General features: G+C 42.7%; 1 protein-coding gene and 1 non-coding gene across 4 annotated transcripts in view; one reads left to right on the top strand and one right to left on the bottom strand.

Annotated features, from left to right (window-relative positions):
• The window catches only part of C10H7orf50 (chromosome 10 C7orf50 homolog), a 193,823-nt gene that overhangs the window by 164,333 nt on the left and 6,406 nt on the right, over window positions 1–23,084 (bottom strand). The gene's annotated exons all lie outside the window — the stretch shown is intronic.
• LOC102935397 lies at window positions 2,440–20,163 on the top strand. Its single transcript, XR_005227098.2, has 3 exons — window positions 2,440–3,135; window positions 6,921–7,011; window positions 18,326–20,163. It is a non-coding gene; the product is annotated as an uncharacterized LOC102935397 (transcript).

Below are 23,084 nucleotides of genomic sequence, written 5' to 3'. Positions count from 1 at the left end.
TATAGGGGATGCTCACAGCAGGTTACAATGTTTTTGTTTGTTTGTTTACATTTAACAAATTTGTTGCCAATGAGCCATTTTCACCTTAGAATTGGCAACAGCAAGCGAGGGATATTTTATTTTTTTTAAAGGTGACAACTCTGCTTATTCTTCAGTTCTGCTGTCAGGGTTTCAATACCATGTCTGACCCTCTGCTACGTGTTAATGAGCTAGACATAGGATCTCAGAACATGAACAATCTTCATTCAGATTTATAATTTAGGCATGCTTTTTTCAAAGGTGTTATCAAAACTATTTACATTGACATGTTACTCTAAACTTTTAATGCTTGGCTTTAGGCTTCCTTTTAGCCTTCCTTCCCATCATTCAGTGATATGACAGAACGAGGAGCTAAGAATAAACAGCTACCTACTGAGCCAACCACGGTAGCTGACAACTGCAAAAGCACTGCCAATTCTGCTTTGTTCTGAGAATCTGAGATAGCACAGCTTCATCTCATTATTTCCAGCTCTGCCACTCAGATACTGCAAAACTACAGTATACTTTGATGAGCAGCTCTGGTGAATTTTGTAGCAGCATTAATGATAATATGAGCCTCAGTTTTGGAGACTGTGAAGTAGCTTTGATAGTCTCCAGCAGAGCTGATGAACTCCAGTGCCCAATCCCATGGGCTACTTTCCAACCATTTTTCCCCCCAAATTCCCATCTCCCTTCACATCATATTTTTAACAATATGTTCTTTTCCATGACAATCTTATAACATGGTTACAGAAAATAGCTTTCTCCCCATACATCGATACATTTTTGGACTATTTTTAATATACAGGATTTTCACTTAAAGACAATGCTGAAAATTATTTAGAATATGATTTTAAAGGTTTTTGAAAAAATATTTTGTGATAAACGTGATTTAAGAGTTTGGAGAAGGATGCACTATTAACTAGAAATATTTACAATAATGCTTTGCAAGTTCAAATAAATAGAATTCTAAATAAGGATGGTCTTAGCGTTGGGTACAATCCATTATTTAAAGAAATTCTGCTTAGCTTTTTACTTCTGTATTTACTAATAACTACTGTGATGATTTGTTTCAGAGTAGCAGCCGTGTTAGTCTGTATCCGCAAAAAAGAAAAGGAGTACTTGGCTTATGCTCAAATAAATTGGTTAGTCTCTAAGGTGCCACAAGTACTCCTTTTCTTTTTGTGATGATTTGGCGAATCTGTCTACGCATAACTTACCACAACTTCACAACATCAACCAGAATTCATATCATTTGTGAAGTCAGTCATATTCTATCAGGGCTGTGTTCAGGTATCTTAGTAGTCCCCGATTAGGGACAACAGAAAGTAGTTAGGTTTCAGAGTAACAGCCGTGTTAGTCTGTATTCGTAAAAAGAAAAGGAGTACTTGTGGCACCTTAGAGACTAACCAGTTTATTTGAGCATGAGCTTTCGTGAGCTACAGCTCACATCCGATGAAGTGAGCTGTAGCTCACGAAAGCTCATGCTCAAATAAACTGGTTAGTCTCTAAGGTGCCACAAGTACTCCTTTTCTTTTTAAGAAAGTAGTTAAACCTTGATGGCTCCCATTCAAATTGGGAGTGTTTTAGGACAATGGGATGGCCACATCCTAAGTAAAACCAATTTTCTCCAACTTCTCTGCAAAAGAGAGTGGGGTTGGGAGAGTGGAAAATCCCCAGAGAACAAAGATCAGACATTAACACTGGGTTTTAGAGACTGCAAGGCCGGGGGGGGGGGGGGGGGGGGGGGGGGGGGAGAAGAGAAATCGGAGGAATTCACAGAGACAAGTATCAGAGGGGTAGCCGTGTTAGTCTGTATCCACAAAAACAACGAGGAGTCTGGTGGCACCTTAAAGATTAACAGATTTATTTGGGCATAAGCTTTCGTGGGTAAAAAACCCCACTTCTTCAGATGCATGGAATGAAAATTACAGATACAGGCATAAATATACTGGCACATGCAGAGAAGGGACTTACCTTACAAGTGGAGAACCAGTGTTGACAAGGCCAACTTTCTCCACTTGTAAGGTGACTCTTCAAGTTGGGCAAGAGAGAACAGAGGGGCATGCTTTCATAGCAGAGTGTCCTCCTTTCTTAACTACAGGACAAGCTGATAAAGGAGGAGGAAACTGGATGCAGAGGAAAGAGAGACTCCATGATTCAAAAGAGAAGCCATGTGCAAAAGGTACTGGCCTCCTAGAGCAGTGTTTCTCAAATGTGGCCACCAGGGGTTTTTCTTGTAGTCACAACCTTCTGAGCTGTGATGGGGGGTGGGGGGGAGAAGTGGCAAAATAGCAGCCCCTCCCTGTTGCTCCTGGATGCACCGCCTTGGTGTTGGTTACTAGGGCCACCAGCAGGGGTTGGACCCTGCCCCCCTCCGGAGACACCTGGGGCACAACGCTGGAAGCAGGCAGACAGTAAGTTCCCCACCTTCCCAGGGGCAGTGGGGCTCAGGCTTTGGTCTTCAGCCCTGGGGAGGCAGGGCAGCACACTCTGGCCATGGAGCTTCGGGCTCTAGCCCTGGGCTACAGCTGTGTGGCAGCAGGCCCCATGCTCCATCCACACAGCCTTGGGCTCCATCCCCAGGCCCTGTCTGTGGAGCTTCGGGATCTAGACACAGGGATTCAGGCTCCAACCCACAAGTATTTTAGGAAAAAATATGAGAGCGGCCACCAGCAAGAGTTAGTGGCCGCACTCTGAGGCCACCAAAAATTTTGTCCTGAGAACCCCCGTCCTAGAGGACTCTGACATGAGTCCAAAGAATGCACAAGAGTGGTGAGGAAATGGAGGCAGAGAAATATATACAGGTATTTTATTATTTTGTCTAGATCTGTACATTTCTTATGCTAGCTAATATAAAGAGCTATTTGTTTTTGGAACCCTTACAATGCTTGTGTCTCTATTTGCTTCCACTATCACATGTCCCTGGAGAGGTGAACTGTAAACCTACATTTCCCACAAGGTTGGAGCTCTGAAAGAGGATGTGCTAAAGCTACTGGGGACTGGGAAGTCTGAGGAGTCAGCACTTGTCCTGCGTGCCTGCCTGGGTCAGCAGGACCATGAAGTCCCATTGTCATGAAGTGATAACAGAGTCTGGACCCAGGAAGCGTGCAACAGGTGCCACGGAAAGAGTGTTGCAGCCTAATGTTGTGATATCCGGATGAGAGAGCTTTACCAGCTTTGTGACAATTACACTCAAAATATACATAAAGACCATTCCACTGTTTAAATTAAACAATTTTTGTTTAAAAATCCCCAGCCTGCTTGACTAATAAGTGCAGTCACTGGTAATTGTTAAAAGTTTGGCAAATTACTAGGAAAATGTGTTTTGGGAAGACAGACAAAAGAAGGAGAAAGAAACAGTGTCGAGAATCGAAGAAGTTGACTTCCTTTGGAGTTGGGATGGGAATTTTTTGATGGAAGGCCAAATATATCAAATATATCCCTAACACAAAAGGTCAGGATAAATTCATTTCTTACCTCAGCACAGGATATACCTCCTGTTTTAGGCCTTCTCTCAACAGAGGCAGCAAGATAATGGCCATCAAGTGTTATCATTCTTGCCATAGAGTTCTCCCAAATAGGAAGTGCTATAAAACTTCACCGAAGAAGGAGCAGCGGAGATAGTCCTCACCTGAACACTGATACATTTTAATTCTTGTATTCTGGTGCCTGGACACCTCAGTAATAAGAGTGCTAGGTATGGAGGAGAGGAAAAGAGAGCATGCACAAATACAGAAAAAAGTACCACGTGTGGGTGTAAAGGCATCCCGATCATCTACCTGTAGATTAAGTAGCAATAGAAAGGCAGAGTTAAGGATGCGTGTGGCAACAATTTTAAAATTTCTTGGCTTTCAAGTATCAATAATAACTGAAGTAATAAAGTTTACTTCTGACATCATTACAATCTTAATGTAATTATGCTTTTTGCGAAGGTATTCATAATAAAAGGAAACTGTTTATATAGTGAAACTTTGATTTGTTGATCTAGTTATGAATCTAACCCTGAGTTTGATTTGGTTCTAGCTGTGGGCCAGATTATCAGTTACTGGGACAAGTGCTGGATTTCTTGAAACTGATTGTGCATTCCAAAATTTTATGCACAATCAGTAAAGGGAGATGGACTATAACACAGTCACTCTTAATATGTTGTCCACACTACAGAAAAAGTTTGAGACTCTGAATTGTAGCTCATCAGGTTTTGTTTTTAGATTAGGTGAAATTATTAATTGAAAATTAGATTAATTATGAATTTAGGTCTTGTTTCCATTTGTAAATTGCTCATGAGTTGATCCATTTTTTTTGTTGGCATCCTTTCGTCTATGAGAGAGGGTGGGAACTGCAGCCTATGATGTAGATGGTTTGCAATGTCTCATGTGACTGAATAGGCTAATCCAAGATTTGCATGATCTTTGGCAGTTATTGCAAATATATCTTGGTTGGGAGCAGCTTACTTCCTATGGGCTCTTTTCTCCTCAAGCTGGAGGAGCCAGCTCCTGTCATGGACTTTGATACCCTGATGGAGACAATGGTGCCACTTGTTACGATCACTTGCCAAGATTTCCCATTGGTCAGGATCAATTCCAAATTCCTTCGTATCTCGCTTGGGACATCCTGTTGTTCTTGCTCCTTCTGATAACTCCCCCTATACCATGTCCTTGGGTATGCATCCATCTTCCAACCTCAGATGGCCCAGCCAGTGCAGTCGTCTTTGCTTGAGCAGGGCTGTCACAATTGGTAAATCTGCCCTTTGAAGAACCTCTCTATTGGTGACTTTATCTTGCCATTTGATGTCGGATATGCAGTGTAAACAACATAGGTGGAAACTGTTCAACCTTTTTTCCTGATGAGCCTAAGTTGCCCATGTTTCCCCACCATACATGAGAGTGCAGAGGACGCAAGCTTGGTACCCTAGCATTTTGGTCTTGACGGTAAGCTTTGAGTTGTTCCATGCCCTTTTAGTTAGTCTGCTAAAGGTGGTGGCAGCCTTTCCAATGCAAACATTTAGTTCTTCATCCAGTCCGAGGTTGGTAGTCACAGTAGAACCTAAATAGCTGAACTTTTGGGCTACTTCTAGCTGGTTTGCATTTAAGGTAATTGAAGGATCTTGTGGAATCCCCTGTCCTAATACAACTGTTTTCTTGATGCTGATGGTGAGAGCAAATGCCTGACAGGTACTTGAAAAGTTCTTGTAATAGATCTTCATTGTGGGCAGCATCATCAGCTAATAGAAGTTCCCTGTTTAGCACCTTTTTGACTTTGGTCCTTGATTTAAGTCGGGACAGATTGAAGTGTTTCCCATTTGATCTTGTGTGAAGATACACTCCATCTTTCATGTCCTTAAACGCAGAGTTCAAGAGTACTGAGAAGATTCCAAAGAGTGTAGTGGCAAGAACAAATCCTTGCTTCGCTCCGCTTTTCATCTCAAAGCTGTCCGAAGTGATCCGTCAAGCTGGACAGTTGCTTTCATGTTGTTGTGGAATGAACGCTTAAGATGGACATCTTATCTTTTCTAGTATTGCAAATAGACCTGCTCTGCTGACTGTGTCGAATGAATCATAGAATCATAGAATATCAGGGTTGGAAGGGACCTCAGGAGATCATCTAGTCCAACCCCCTGCTCAAAGCAGGACCAATCCCCAATTTTTGCCCCAGATCCCTAAGTGGCCCGCTCAAGGATTGAACTCACAACCCTGGGTTTAGCAGGCCAACGTTCAAACCACTGAGCTATCCCTCTCCCCTCTTCATGAGCCATGGCATTAAGGGGTAGGCTGGGTCCCCAGAGATAACTATAGGCATTTCAACATCTCCAACGGTTATTTTCTGGTCTGGAAAGTAAGTCCCTTGCTGCAGCTGTTCATACAGACCAGAGTTCCTGAAGATGCGAGCGTCATGTACCTTTCCCGGCCATCCCACGTTGATGTCGGTGAAACGTCCCAGGTGATCCACCAGTGCTTGCAGCACCATTGAAGAGTACCCTTTGCGGTTTATGTACTGGCTGCCCTGGTGGTCCGGTCCCAAGATAGGGATATTCATTCCGTCTATGCTTTGGTTAGGTCCACAAAGGCGACGTACAATGGTCGGTTTTGCTCTCTGCACTTTTCTTGGAGTTGTTGCAGAGAAAATATCATGTCTAAAGTTGATCTTCCAGCCCTGAATCAGCACTGTGATTCAGGGTAGACACGATTCACTAGCTGTTGTAGGCAGACTAAGATTACTTTTGCGAAAGCTTTTCCTGCTATGCTTAGAAGTGAGATACCCCTGTAGTTGGTGCAGTTGCCCTTTTCACCTTTATTTTTATACAAAGTGATGATGTTTGCATCACGCATCTCATCCTCTTTCCAGCACTTAAGTAGCAGCTGATGAAGATATGGTAATAGGCTGTCTTTCCCACACTTGAGGATTTCCGCTGGGATGCCATCTTTTCCAGGAGCCTTGCCACTTGATAGCAAATCAGTGGCCTTGCTTAGCTCTTCTACAGTGGGCTCCACATGTAGCTCTGGCATGACCTGTAGAGTTGGTATTTGGTCCAGTGATTTGCTGGTGATGTTTCTTTCTTATGCGTATAGCTCTGAATAGTGTTCAACACAACGAGAAAACTGCTTGCTTTTATCTGTAATGATTTCACCGCTGTGCGATTTGAGAGGAGCAACCTTGTTGACAGTGGGACCTAGAGCTTTCTTCAGGCCGTCATCCATGATTTTGAGGTTTCCTTTGTCTGAGGCTGTCTGTATCTCTTCATGGAGCTTGATCCAGTAATGATTTGCACAGCGTCTGCTTGCTTGCTGTATCTCGGTTTTTGCATGATTCATTTAGGGTTTTTTTATATGTAGGTATTTGCTAATAGTCTGAACAAAATTTGCAAACTAGAAATAAATTCACTATTATTTGTGTTGTTTTAGGAGAATATGGAGATTCCTCTATTAGGAGATTCCTCTACAATCATTGGTGGTCAAACAACACAGCAAGTTCTTACATGGAAAAATAATACTGGTAAAGTATAAAACTTTTTTAGCTTACTGTATTGTGATTGAGAACTGGAAACATGGAGAGCCAGCATCATGTGACCAGTTAGCTCTCTGCAGACAACCAGCAAGTGCTCCAGTGAGCCATAGATTGCAAACCACTCAGCTATAGTAATGCAACTTACATACTGCAAGAACTTCTCTGAAATAACAGCATCTGACACTTTGCAAGCCTTCAAAAACTTGATATCCTTGCAACATGGTTCAAATCACATCTTGCAAACCATATGTCTCTATTTCCCTGTAATACCTCAGGGCTTTGTAATGGGGCCATTACAGTACTTTCCATTGACATGTTTCCCACTTGCTTCAGTTTTCCATCATTATAGTATAACACCGTCATGGTGATTACACACCATGCACTTTTTTACTCTCTCTGCTTTGGTTGCAGCCTCTGTTCTGCTGCAGTGTCTGGCAAAGATTCAGGATTAGATAGCTCCACATTTTCTAAACCTCAATTTGGAAAGATTGAAATAATGTTGGCTGGTTTGTGACATGTGTCTGTGATGCCTGTAGTAATTTCCAGACTTCAGGCAGTCAGCTTTTGCAGAGGGAGAACGAGATAATGAAGTGCAGCAAGCAGCCAAGAGCAGGCAGCTACTGACAAAAATAAGGGGGAAGGGCTCACAAGAGTTGGCAGCTACTTGACCGAGTCCAACTAATCTTTGGAATTAAACTCCAATGTCCCTATTTAAGGAAAAAACACTTTTACTGTACCTTGAATTTTAAAGGGTACAATTATTTTAGAAGAAATCCTTTAGGAAACGTAGGAACCCTGACGACTCCGGTTGGCACCAAGCTGCCAACTGGGCCATTAAAAGTCAGGTTGGCTGTGCAGTGGAGGCCTTGAGCTAAGGCAGGCTCCCTACCTGCCCTCGCTCCGCACAGCTCCTGGAAGCAGCCACCGGGTCCCTGCGGCCCCTAAGCGCTGGGGCAGCCAGGGACTGGGAGGCTCCACGCGCTGCCCCTGCCCTCAGCGCAGCTCCACAGCTCCCTTTGGCCGAGAACCATGACCACCACACAGAGCCGCATGGCCACCCAGGTGCCTAGAGGCCATGGGGACCTGGCAGCCACATCCTTGGAAACACAGTAAGCCGCCGGGACCCCGCCCCCCTACCCTCTACCCCAGCCAGCCCAGAGTCCCTTCCTGCGTCCCAACCCCTCATCCCCCACCCCAGAGCCCGCACCCCCCAGCTGGAGCCCTCACCCCTCTTGCACCCCAACTCCCTCCTGTGTCCCAAACCCCTCATCACTGGCCCCACCCTCAGCCGGAGCCCTCACCCCCCTGCACCCCAACTCCCTGCCTCAGCCCAGAGCCCACTCCTGCACCCCAACCCCTCATCCCCAGCCCCACCCCAGAGCCTGCACCCCCAGCCCAAAGCCCGTAACACCCCTCCCCTCCCCCTGACTCCAGCTCCCTGTCCCAGCCCAGTGAAAGTGAGTGAGGATACGGAAGAGTAAGCAACAGAGGGAGGGGGTTGGAGTGAGTGGGAGGCGGGGCCTCAGAGAAGGGGCGGGGCAGGGGTGATCGGTTTTGTGTGATTAGAAAGTTGGTAACCCTAAGGAAATCACAGAACTACAGGCCTCTACCCAAAACATCGGAAAATATAGACATGAGCATAGCCATGATTACAATAACTTTAATCAAGAGAAAAAACCAGCAATCCCTCACCTGTTCCAAAGACAATCAGAAAAAAGAAAAAGACAAAACAGCAAGTAACAAAAGGGGGCCTCATCCAAAGCCAACTGAAGTCAATGGAAAGACTCCCACTGACTTTAATGGGTACAGCTCAGGCGTAAAGTGGGTAAATATGAAAAACAAAGTTTCTGTGCTTTACAATATAAGAAAAAAATATGAACTAGGCGAATGTTACTAGCTAATAAAGGCTCAATTTTTCACATACTTGACCATTTTTCTCTATACTGTATATAGAATCTCTGATTATTCTTGAAGGGGTCTGGTACTACCCCGTGGTTACAGCCTCTTGACAAGTTTTCATGTGATTTAAATGGTGCCTGGTGCGAAGGTTGAGGATCTCTCGAGGCATCTAGATAGACATATGTGTAGTGCTGGGGAGAAGCTGGTGGTCGTGGCACATGTAGGTACCAATGACGTAGGGAAGGGTAGGAGAGACGTCCTGAAGGCCAAATTTAGGCTGCTAGGAAAGAGACTGAAATCCAGGACCTCTAAGGTGGCATTCTCAGAAATGTTACCAGTTCCACGCGCAGGGCCAGCTGGGCAGGCAGAGTTTCAGAGTCTCAATGCGTGGATGAGACGATGGTGTAGAGAGGAGGGGTTTAGATTTATTAGGAACTGGGAAAACTTTTTGGGATATACAGGAAGGATGGGCTCCACCAAAGTGAACCAAACCAAAGTGAATCCAGACTGCTGGCACTTCACATTAAAAAGGTTGCAGAGCAGTTTTTAAACTAAGAGATGGGGGGGGAAAGCCAATTGCTGCAGAGGCGCTAGTGGATCGGACAGAGACTTCTCTTTGAGGAGAGTCTATTGACAGAGATTCTCTAGGTTTTAATCAGGAGGAGGGGATGGAAGAGGATAAAGCGTGGGCCAGATCAAACGAGAAACATTCACGTAAAGAATCTGACACATCAGAAAAGGGCAGACAAATAAGCAGTGATAAGTTTTTAAAATGCTTGTACACAAATGCTAGAAGTCTAAATAATAAGATGGGTGAATTAGAGTGCCTTGTGTTAAAGGAGGATATTGACATAATAGGCATCACAGAAACCTGGTGGAGAGAGGACAATCAATGGGACACAATCATTCCAGGGTACAAAATATATCGGAAGGACAGAACAGGTCGTGCGCGGGGGGGAGGGGAAGGGGAGTGGCACTATATGTGAAAGAAAAAGGTAGACTCAAATGAAATAAAAATTTTAAATGAATCCACATGTTCCATAGGATCTCTAATGGATAGTAATTCCATGCTCTAATAAGAATATAACAGTAGGGATCTATTATTGACCACCTGACCAGGACAGAGAGAGTGACGATGAAATGCTAAGGGAGATTAGAGAGGCTATCAAAATAAAAAACTCAATAATAGTGGGGGATTTCAATTATCTTCATATTGACTGGGTACATGTCACCTCAGACAAAATGCAGAGACAACATTTCTCGATACTTTAAATGACTGCTTCTTGGAACAGCTGGTACAGGAACCCACAAGGGGAGAGGCAACTCTCGATCTAGTCCTGAGTGGAGCGCAGGATCTGGTCCAAGAGGTAACTATAACAGGACCGCTTGGAAATAGTGACCACAATATAACAACATTTAATATTCTTGTGGTGGGAAGAACACCTCAACAGCCCAACACCGTGGCATTTAATTTCAGAAAGAGGAACTACGCAAAAAATGAGGAGGTTAGTTAAACAGAAATTAAAAGGTACAGTGACTAGAGTGAAATCCCTGCAAGCTGCATGGACACTTTTCAAAGACATCATAATAGAGGCTCAACTTAAATGTATACCCCAAAATAAAAAACACAGTAAAAGAACTAAAAAAGAGCCACCGTGGCTTAATCACCATGTAAAAAAAGCAGTGAGAGATAAAAAGGCATCTTTTTAAAAGTGGAAGTCAAATCCTAGCGAGGTAAATAGAAAGGAGCATAAACACTGCCAAATTAAATGTAAAAATGTAGTAAGAAAAGCCAAAAACTCAAAAGGTAATAACAAAATGTTTTAAGTACATCAGAAGCAGGAAGCCTGCTAAACAACCAGTGGGGCCCCTGGACGATCGAGATACAAAAGGAGCACTTAAAGATGATAAAGTCATCACAGAGAAGCTAAATGAATTCTTTGCTTCAGTCTTCACAGCTGAGGATGTTAGGGAGATTCTCAAACCTGAGCCATCTTTTGTAGGTGACAAATCTGAGGAATTGTCACAGATTGAAGTATCACTAGAGGAGGTTTTGGAATTAACTGAGAAACTTAACAGTAACAAGTAACCGGGACCAGATGACATTCACCGAAGAGTTCTGAAAGAACTCAAAGGTGAAATTGCGGAACTATTAACTATGGTTTGTAACCTGTCCTTTAAATCAGCTACTGTACCCAATCACTGGAAGATGGCTAACATAATGCCAATATTTAAGAAGGGCTCTAGAGGTGATCCTGGCAATTACAGACTGGTAAATCTAACGTCAGTACCGGGCAAATTAGTTGAAACAATAGTAAAGAATAAAATTGTCAGACACATAGAACAGCATAAATTGTTGCGCAAAAGTCAACGTGGCTTCTGTAAAGGGAGATCATGTCTTACTAACCTATTACAGTTCTTTGAGGGAGTCAACAAACATGTGGACAAGGGGGATCCAGTGGACATAGTGTACTTAGATTTCCAGAAAGCCTTTGACAAGGTCCCTCACCAAAGGCTCTTATGCAAATTAAGTTGTCATGGGATAAGAGGGAAGATCCTTTCATGGACTGAGAACTGCTTAAAAGACAGGGAACAAAGGGTAGGAATACATGGCAAGTTTTCAGAATGGAGAGGGGTAACTAGTGGTGTTCCCCAAGGGTCAGTCCTAGGACCAATTCTATTCAACTTATTAATAAATGATTTGGAGAAAGGGGTAAACAGTGAGGTGGCAAAGTTTGCAGACGATACTAAACTGCTCAAGATAGTTAAGACCAAAGCAGACTGTGAAGAACTTCAAAAAGATCTCACAAAACTAAGTGATTGGGCAACAAAATGGCAAATGAAATTTAATGTGGATAAATGTAAAGTAATGCACGTTGGAAAAAATAACCCCAACTATACATACAATATGATGGGGGCTAATTTAGCTACAACTAACCAGGAGAAAGATCTTGGAGTCATCACGGATAGTTCTCTGAAGACGTCCATGCAGTGTGCAGCGGCAGTCAAAAAAGCAAACGGGATGTTAGGAATCATTAAAAAAGGGATAGAGAATAAGAGGGAGAATATCATATTGCCCTTATATAAATCCATGGTACGCCCACATCTTGAATACTGCGTACAGATGTGGTCCCCTCATCTCAAAAAAGATATACTGGCATTGGAAAAGGTTCAGAAAAGGGCAACTAAAATGATTAGGGGTTTGGAACGGGTCCCATATGAGGAGAGATTAAAGAGTCTAGGACTTTTCAGCTTTGAAAAGAGGAGACTAAAGGGGGATATGACAGAGGTATATAAAATCATGAGTGGTGTGGAGAAAGTGAATAAGGAAAAGAGCACGAGGCTGTGGCTCTGACCATCTTGGCTAATAGCCACTGATGGACATATCCTCTTTTTTTTAAACCCAGTTATACTTTTGGCCTTTGCAATATCCCCTGGCAACAAGTTCCACAGGTTGAATGTGTATTGTGTGAAGAAGTACTTCCATATGTTTATTTTAAACCTGCTGCCTATTAATTTCATTGGGTGGCCCCTGGTTCTTATGTTATGTGAAGGGGTAAATAATTCTCTATTCACTATCTCTACAATAGTCATGATTTTATAGACCACTATCATACCTCACTGGCGTATCTAGGGCTGCTTCTTAGATAGTAATCTGAACTTAATGTCACCCCTTAATTTTGATAATGAATCTCAAAAACCACTATATCATTCCACCAGGAATCCATCCTGTTAAATTATTTTACCTTTCCTAGGAACACTTGTAAAATAAATAAGAATTATTTCTGCCTCTAACTGCTGTTCCCTCATACTATTCCTACTCTTATTAAGAAATGGTATATCTAATACTCTTAAAATTCCTGAGAAAGCATTTCTGTTCTACTGACCTGCATAATATAACAGATAAACATTTGGTAAGCATTCACTAATTTTGCTTGGTTCCAAGACTACCACCTGATGCACAAGTTATTTCATTTATCTATCTTATTATTCATTAATAGCTAAAACAAATATGACCCAATCTTTTCACCTCACTCATGTTATTTAGTTTATAGATGCAGAATTTTTTTTCTGCCTCTTTGGGGGATATCAAATTATATTTACATATCAAGCAAAATAGTTCTCCATGGGTTTCTTATTTATACTATGGAACTTTTCCAATCTTCCCTCCCGCTCAAACCTTTTAAAATTTTAATACATATAATTTGTCCCCTAATAAAAATCTTTAATACAGATTCCCCTACAACACAAAGATAAAATATTGGGGGGAGGAAAATATGGTCTTTGGTAAAATCAGCAAAACTGAAATCTCTCAGTAAGTAAATTACATTTTACAAGTTTGTTTTGCCAACAACTTAATGTTAACAAAATTGTATCAAGAGTAACAGCCAAGCAACAAGAAGATTCTGACTCATAATACAGTGTCTTACATTGGGTATATGTCCAACTCTCAAGCCCAGTCAAGGAAACCTGTTTTTGTATGCACAGCTCTCCTCATTTCATCCCATACTGGGATGTGGCATCTTGATTGCCATCTTTTTAATCTCCTCTAGCAAACTTACTGCTTAAATCAACTCTCCACTAAAAACTGTGGCCAACGCAAGTTGCGTTATCAGACAGCCACCAAGTCTGTATATCAGTTGGGCACTTTCATACTTGGCTGCTTGGGTCTGCACTGCATATACGCACCAGAAGTGCTTGTATCGACATAAAGCATGGTGCACCATGAGTACGTATCCCAGTGCGCCACATGCTGCTATCTGGTACAATGCCTTTTGGTAAATTTGCACAATGCGTTGTGGAATACTAATGACTTGCTCAGTGATCTCCAAGCGCTTAGGGTCAAGCTCGCAGCATGCAACTTTCTTCATCCCATAATGCCACTCATATCCCATAATTTTCACACCATTTTCCCCCCCAAAGATCCCACAAAACCCCACAGCACTTTTGGGTGAATGCCATCTCTTACAGAAGTCTGGAGCTCACAGAGCTCTGCACTATTCTCATAACATTGCAGATACAAGACACATGATTCTCCTGTATTTGTAGACCAGCAGGGAGTACCCCAGCACTGGGAGACGTGACAACTACTTTTAAGGACAATTTGCTGAGGGAAATAGCCAAAAAACAATTCACGGTGGTTGGTGGCATTCACAGAGCAGCTGCAGACAGTGGAGCACCACTTCTGTGCCTGAGAAATGACCCGACTGGTCAGACTGCATCATAATGCAGGTTTGGGACAACAAGCGGTAGCTGAAGAACTTTCAGATGCAAAAGGCCACATTCTGGATTTGTGTGCTGATCTCATCCTAACCCTCCAACTTATAGACAGCAGAACGAGAGCTGCACTGACAGTAGAGGAGTAAGTGGAAGGAAGCTTGCAATGCTGGATTGCTACTAGTCAGTGGGAAATCATTTTGGAGCTGGAAAACCCCCAGCGTGGGTCATTGTCATGCAAGTGTGTAGGGCAATTAATGTCTCCTGCTACAAAGGACTGAGAGTCTCAGCAACGGGCAAGAAACCGTGGATGGATTTGCAGCAATAGGATTCCTGAACTGCTGTGGGGCCATAGATGGCATGCATATCCCTATTTAGGTACCAGCCCACCTTATCACAGAGTACATCAACAGAAAGGGCTACTTTTCTATGGTTATGCAAGCATTGGTGACACTTCACCAGTACCAATGTGAGACAGTCACAAAATGTGCATGACGCCCACATCTTTAAGAACACAGAACTGTTCAAAAAGCTGCAAGGAAGGACATTCTTTTCTGACAGGTGGATTATCATTGGCAATACTGAAACGCAATTAAGAATTCTATGGGACCCGGCTTGCCCCTTGTTCCCCTGGTTATGAAGCCATACATTGGCCACCTTAACAGATTCAACTACCGGCTCAGCATGTGTAAAATGACAGTTGAATGTGCCTTTGGTAGACTGAAGCCACATTGGACGGGTTTACATATAAGATTGGATCTCAGTGACAAAAATATCCCAACGGTTATAGCTGCCTGTTGCGTTCTACATAATATCTATGAGGCAAAGGGAGAAAGCCGCTGCCAGGCTGTAGGGGGAGCAGCTGTCTACTGACTTTGAACAGCCAGATACAAGGGCCATTACAAGAACCCATTGTGGAACTATGTGGTTGAGGGAGGCTTTGAAAGAGCACTTTAAACAATCAGCCACAGTAGTGTTCGGTGCTGGAGTGTTCTCTTGGTCTAGAGCTTTGGGTGCTGTTAAGAACTGTGTGTGTTCACTGTACACAGGATAGCTTCTTTCAGCTATGAATTATGTGGTGCTTGGTTTATATTTACAAGCTCTGTTTTCTTTGACTACCTCTGCAATATTTGTTGTGAACTAAGATAGATTATGTGATTCCCCAAAAACAAAATTTTATTTAGTGGGGAAAACACAGTGCAGGAAAGTAATGTGCAAAAAATACCACAGGCGAAGTTCTACAATCTTTTTTAACAAAGGGGGTGAAAATTTGAAATTAGAAAGGAAGTGGACATTTATGTCCACTTGGAGTACACAAACGTAGTCCATTGCGGCTAAACATACAGCAACCATGGTTCTCACAGGTCAGTGTATGTGAAGCTGTGGTTTTCCTTGCTGTGCCCCATGACCTCATATGTTATGTTGGGGGATGTAGGCATCAGTGACTATGGAGTTCTCCAAGGACTGCAAAGGGTGGAGAGTCTGGAATTTTTCAACCTGTAGGTCAACCTGGATCTGCAGCGTTTGTGTTTCCTGTCTGAAAAGACCCATTATGTCCTGGTGCGTTTCCCTCTCTTAGTCCAGTTGGGACTCCTGGGACTTTTTTCCTGTCCTTTTTCCTTCTCCAGGTAGCCAGTCACATTGGCTTCCAACTCCTTTGTTCACGGTCTGATGCAGGATTGGCTTGCAGGATCTTGTAGAACATGTCCTCCGTCGTCCTCTTCTTTCTCCTCCTCATCAGGGTCAGGTGTTCTGCTGGCAGGGAGAGGACATTCCTCAAGGCCACCAAACCAGAAGCTGTGGATAAAAACCACAGATGTACCATTGGATTTACAGTCACAAGAGATAGGAAAAGATAAGTTTCAGAACTCCCTTCCCTTATTCCTATAAACACTTTTAATAAATGCTTATTGACACTTCAGTTTGGGAGTGCCTCAGCACTGTTCTCCAGGACCACCCATAGCGACTATGGCCCAGCAGCGGTGAGGGTGCATGTGTGGACTTTCTATTACATGAAACAAAAAAACGTCAGTCCCTCTTCCATGAGTACAAGCATAATGCAATGTCACTGAGTATGGACGCTATTTTCCATAAGCGATTTTAGCTGATATCTAACTCCTAAGGGTCACAAGAGCACAGACAACACAGCTGCTACTAGCATCCAAAACCCACCTTGAGCCACATGCCACAAGCCTTTTTACTGCAATGATGCCAACCAAAGTCATCACTTAGCGGGGTGGGAAGTATCCTGCTGCGAAGGAAGAAATAATGCAGCCATAACTAGAAACCTTTGAAAGAGGGTTACAGACTATCTCCGTGAAAGCTTCATCAAGATCTCGCAGGAGGATAAAAGGGACGTCCCTATGTACATAAACAAAGTGCTCTGAAGCTCCTTAACCCCTGCCTAATCCAACAGGAGAATGCAACACAGTTGCCAATTCCACCTCTATTTGTTGTACCTCTACCTTTTCTCATACAAATAAAACAATGAAATGTAGGTATATTTGCCTTGTTAACTTGGGGATGGGCCAGGCACCATCTTTAAACTTAAAACATTGTAAGGAAAAAATGCTTGCACACTTACCCGAGTCCCCTTCCCTTTCACCAGGCTCATCCATGCTCTCCAGGCAGGACTGACTAAACTGCAGTCTCAGACAGTTCCTGGCTTGCACCATGGCTGGTTTTCCCCCATCACTTCTCTTCACCTCCTTCTCCTCACTGTTCATGGCAGGGATCTCTGTCTTGGGTTCCTCCAAGGAATCCACAGTGGTCTGCAGGGTTCTGGTAGGGTCTCCGCCAAGCATGGTATGCAATTACTTGTAGAAGTGGCAGGTCTGTGATGAAGCACCAGATCTATTGTTGCACTTCCTGGCCTTGTGGTATCCCTGGAGAAGTCCCTTTACTTTCAGACAGCACTGCTGCTGATCCCTGTTGTACCCCTTTACCTGCATCCCCCATGCAATCTGCTCATAGAGGTCCACGTTACTAGGACTGGTCCACAGCACTGCTTGCATAGCCTTTTCTCCCTAAAGGCCCAGGAGATCCAGTATCTCCTGTCTGCTCAAGGCAGGGCAAGTCTAGTGCATGGAGCCAGCGTAGTTGGTTGGACCATTGCACATTTCAAGGGTGAGCTGCTAGGTGTGCTTGCTAAGCAGGGCAATCAGGAAAAGGCATTTCAAAAACACTTGGGGGGGGGGGATTTAAAGGGGAACGGGGGAGGAGGCTTCCAGGTTCTGTCGCCCCTGGATAGTGGAGTTTATCAGAGTAGTCACTATCACGGGGAATGCTGCTGGAAGACTGTTAGGGTCAACACAAGTCATGCAGTGTCCACACTCACAGTGCGTCAACCTCAGTAGGTTGACCATGGCTCTACGCTGTTCAAGGACATGGTTTTACAGCATCACTGTAGCAGGACACTTACATCTGCCGGAGACAAATTTGAGAGTAGATCCATGCACAAATACGTCAACACAAGGCAGCTTATATCAAGCTATCTTTGCAGTGTAGATAAGGCCTGCATCTCTTGCAGAACTGAGTATCTTTTGGCAATTTAACCATGAGGTAGGCAAATACTGCTTACCCAAGCTGGGTGGTGTGGAGGGAACCCTCCCTCTGCTTATAGCAGAGAAGGGGGAGCTTTGTACCTCACTCCCCATTATTTTAACTTCCTGCTTGCTGATTACATGAAAGTAGTCATGACTGTATGAAAGTAAAGAGAGAAAACTAATCAAACATGATTAAGAGAAAATACCTGGTAGAATGAAACAGTTTTTCAGTTAATACCTAATGAGAAATTCCTTTAAAACATTACTCAGAAGCACATTAAATATGTTTATACCAAAAACAGTTGGAGACGTGAGCTGTTTGCCTGGGAAAACCATCTTCAAAGTAGCAACTGTTTTCCCAGCTGTGAATACCCTTTTCCTGGGAAATATGTTCTTACCATTACAAAAATAATTTTCAAAGGAATGTAAAATTATTCAGGCTAATCTATGCATAGCAGTATTTCAGAGACAGATTTTTTGCACTTTCTTGAACTTGTCTGTTTACAAAAGGCCTAATATTCTTTATAAACTTTTCAGTGTCAATGAGACTTCACAGTTTTAAAAAATAAATAAACGCACTGTGAATTAATTTAGCAAAAGAATTTAGAGATTTTTTAAATAACTCATTCTCCCTCTCTCAGCACATCTGGACTGATGTACTACTTCCCCCCAGAAACAAGCGAAGAATGAAATGAAGACAATACTGAAGCATACGCTACAGGATCAAGAGTGGTAGTTGATGGCTGAGTGAGTGAAGGAAGAGCTGGAACTAGCATCCCTATGCAGCAATGCTTCTAAAGGTTTTACATAGGAGCTGATATGAGCCACGTATCGGTATCGAGGCAATAGGAACCTCGCCTTGGACCACCTCACTTGCAGTTATATTCTCTTTCTATAACAAGCCATGGAAGGGGAAACACTTCTTCTGAAGCTTACAAAATAAGCCTCATATTAAAGGGGATAGAATAGCAGAAGAATAAGAGAGTTGTAGATGATTTGCAAACAAACTCATTGAGCTCTCACAATGCTTTTAGTATGAATTAGTGAGGTGACAAAAGGACTGAATATGCTCTGATAGAGTAGCCTCATCCTGGAAGTATAACCTTAATTGTCTGTCAGATTCATTAAACATGTTCATTACTCTGCCACCGGTAACCTAGGGTACCTAATCACTGGCAACATGTTCACCACCACCACACAGGTAGCTCTTCAGCTATCCACCAATATCATGCCTTTATTTCCACAGCTCAATGAATATAGCTTTATACATAGATCTTTCCATCATTATACTGAAAATAGTGACATTAAGCAATTACTTATGGGGTTTTTGTTATTGTGCTGCTATTTAATAGAAATAACTCTCCACTGGCCTTTGTAATAACCCCTCAGGAACTTGAAAATAAAAATGTTTTCCTTACTGATTTTGTCCTTTTCCATTTGGGAAACAGTTGTCTCACTGTTTGGGCACCTGCATGCTATTCCACTGATTAAAGGGATACCACTACTTGTTTATTCTTCATTGTTTATATTTCCCATATGGAATCTTGAAAATAAAATTCCTTTCCCACTGACTGTCTTTATTTGGGGAATATGTTGATTCCTCCTTCCCCATCCATTTGCAGTACAGACAGCAACAACTCCGTTCTGTTTACTAAGAACCTGACCAGATTATAATAGTGCTATGAGACGACAAATACTGTAACATTTAGCATCCTTTTACCTACTCGGAGTAGAATTTGGATTTAAAAAAGGCTGAATGTTTCTTAGTCTCACAAGAGGTAATGATGTTTTTTCCACTAAATTAGGAGCAGAATGAATATGACTTTTTATAGGATCTTAGTTTAAATTTTGAGTCTTGAGTAATGACTGATTACTTCCTGCAAAATTTCACATGCTTCTATCGAACCTTATAAATCTTCAAAGAATGTTGGAGAAACATTGTCTTTGCCATCATTAAACTCAAAAGATTAATACATCCTTTGGATACAGCAAGGCCTCTCTTAATAGGACTTAAAGATCCATTAGAGACAATACAGTCAAATCTTTGTAGTTCCACACTTGCACAATGTAAGTGCCATAGTGGTGCTTTTAGAAGCTGTTCTTGCAGTGTTATGCTGAGCCAGCTAAGAATTAAAGTGGAGGTGGGCAGGGAATCCATAAACATAAGCAACACTTGGATAATTGAAAACAAGCACTTCAAATGCCTCTCACATAAACATGGCTGGAATAAGAAACAGTACTGTGGGAAGAGTGGCAAGGCCAATGGAAGCTACAGAATGCTTAACAGTATCAAAATCAAAAGAAAATCAAACTAATTATACATTGAAGAGAAAGAGATAAGAGAACCAAACCTGAAAATTAACACTCAAGGAGATCTCTGTAGTAATAAATATCTGCTACCTCTGACCATCTGAGCTCAAAAGATGGTTCCTTTCCTCTTCCTCTAACCAAGCCAGTGATAATATTTTTCACAAAGTACTAGAAAGATCAAAAACCATTTTCCAAAACTTTATTTTCTTACATTGCAAATCAATGCTCTTTCCTGAAAACCATTAGGGCCTACGTAATCTCCCTGACGAACCTCTGCATCTTTCAAACTAAGGAATGAAGAGTAACTTGATTTCATACCCAAGGGGGTATGGCTGATTTCTCTTTCCAAGTGTCTTCATAACAACTACACAGATTTGGTGTGTGGCTAAGGGCAGGTCTTCACTACCCGTCAGATCGGCGGGTAGTGATTCATCTATCGGGGATCAATTTATCGCGTCTCATCTAGACATGATAAATTGATCCCTGAACGCGCTCTCCGTCGACTCTGGAACTCCAGCTCAAGAGATGCAGAAGCAGAGTTGACGGGGGAGCGGCAGCGGTCGACTCGCCGCCGTCCTTACGGCCAGGTAAGTCGACCTAAGATACGCTGACTTCAGCTACGCTATTCGCCTATCTTAGGTCGACCTCCACGCTCGTGTAGACCAGGGCTTAGTCACATTTCATGGTAAGCAACTATACATCTTTATGTTAAAAGTGGTAGAGTCACCCCTACAGAAATTGACAAAAGACCACTGAGACAATCTGGGAAATCTATCTATGTACAACTTACGAATTCTAGTTTGGTTTGATGAACTGTTTGTACCCTTATGTCTTATAACGGTCTTTACTGCATACTGCTGTCTGCACCTCATGCTAAGGAGCAGGGAAGGTGCATCTACAAGTCCATCTTTGAAAGAGACTATTTTTAAGGGGTTTAAACTAATGAATAAACCTGGCCCAGGCAGAACAACACGATGGCTGAAGGCTGGGGAAAGCCAGTTTTTTTTCAAGTTCTCTGTAAGAGCCTGGTTTTGGAGAGTGGAAAATCCTCAAACAGCAGAACAAAGAAACCAGGTGTCAGCTAAGCTCTTTAAGAACACAAAGACAGAGGTTGGGGAGGAGACTCAGAGAGACACATATGAAGCTTAGCAAAAGAGAAGAACAGAGAAGTGGGTCTTAAACTGTGAAACCAGCCAAGGAAGAAGGAAACTGGAGACACAGGAGAGAAAGCTTTTCATCTGACTCACGGAGTCTATGTGCAGGAAGGGGGAATCCTAGATTCTTCAGAGGGCTCTGACCTAAGCCCAGAGCTCTGACCTAAGCCCTACAACACTCCAGAATCATGATGAAATGCAGGCAGGGAAATTCTTTTCTGGATCTATACTTATTTTGTGCAATATAAAGTAAAGAGCAATTGTGTTTAGAAACCCTCACAAAGCCTGTGTCCATTTGCTTCACTGTCTTAGGACCCTGAAGAGGTGAACGGTAAACCCAGAGCACCAACAAGAATGGAGCTCTGGGAAAGGGTGTACATAAACTACCAAGAAGCCAGGGGGAAGGGAGGGGAGGTCTAGACTTGTCTCAGGAGAGTTGGACTGCCAGACTGAGACACCCCCTTTCTGGGAAGAGGTAACAGACAGAGCTTGTACCCAGGAAGTATGCTGGAGAGGCCAAGAAGAAAGACTGTGTGGACTCCAAGGAAAGCTTAGGAGTACACTGGTCTAGTGCTTTGGGACCAGCCGCCTTGTGAGTGTCCAGCCAGGGGAGTAACTTACATTGCCCCTGGTAAGTGTTTGTTTCACACCCTGGAGCAACCTAAGTTAGATCAACTTAAGCTGTAGTGTAGACCTGCCCACAGAGAAAGAGACACATGGAAACTGTAGCAAGCAGGCTCTCCCCCACAGTCTGTGGAGGTAACTGGGCTGAATGTAATTTACAAAAATCTACAAGGAAAGATTAAAGTAGGTGTAGAAGCCTTTATTGTTTTTACCCTTTGCTTTGCATATCATGTACCCTTGGGTGAATAAATAATGTTTCGTTTTGAAGAAGCTGGTTTTGAGTCACTTTAATTAGTCATTGTCACAGGCTCCCGGAGGAACAGTGGCTTACTGCTGCCAACCCCAGTTGGGCCCTGTCATGTTTATGACAGTTGGGAAAATGGGAGCTGCAACCCAGAGACACAGACTAGGAGCAGTAGAACATGGTTGCAACCAGAGAGGTGTGAAAGTAGTGAAACCTGTCCCCAAACGTGTTCATTTGAGCTCAGCTAAAAGGAGTCTAAAAGCGCAGCGCTCCCTCAAACTGACAACCTTAAAGAGGCCTGATTTTTAAAAAGTGTTGAGCACACCTCTCTTGAAATCGGGCATGCAGAAATTGAGGCACCCAAAATCAACAGTCCCTTTTGAAAATCCTGTCCACTGTTTGTGTATGTATATAAAAAGAGAAGCACATTCGTGGTAAGTGATTTGTGAGTGACCTGGTATTCTGCAGACACACTAAGTAATTGCCACAGAATACACAAATGCTTGCTTAGAAATCTAGGCATTTTGCACATGTATAATGGATAATCATTAGCTATCCCGCTTCTCTGTTTGCCTGGCCCATTCTTGTGAACAAGTGGGAAAAAGGACACACATGATGCAACATGCAATGCTCATGTCATCAAACAATGAACTTAACGCTGGCATATTAAACAATACTGAAATCCTTAGGTCAGCAGACTGAAATTTTTCTGTATCAGAGAACTTTAAAAAGCTAATTTGGGGGAAATGGTGCTGTAAAATTATGACTGTCAACCTGGAATGCACAACTTAGAATCCATTTTCCCCATGTCTGTTATTTCTACGCTATATGGCTTGAGGATGACAATTTCAAAGTAAAAACAGTTTTAAAATATGATCATATTGATAAATTACAAAAAAAAATAACTGACATGTAAAGTTCATGTTTGGGTAAATTAAAAATAACAGTAAAATGTGTGGCATTTACTGCTAAATATTTTAATAAAATTGTAACATCATGATAAACTATTAGTAAAAACACAGGACTGAACAAAGACTAAAAACATATACAATACGCTACTTAACTCAA

The sequence above is a fragment of the Chelonia mydas genome, chromosome 10, assembly GCF_015237465.2.
Source record: "Chelonia mydas isolate rCheMyd1 chromosome 10, rCheMyd1.pri.v2, whole genome shotgun sequence".
Lineage (NCBI taxonomy): Eukaryota > Metazoa > Chordata > Testudines > Cheloniidae > Chelonia > Chelonia mydas.
This window is presented reverse-complemented; position numbering and strand designations above follow the sequence as displayed.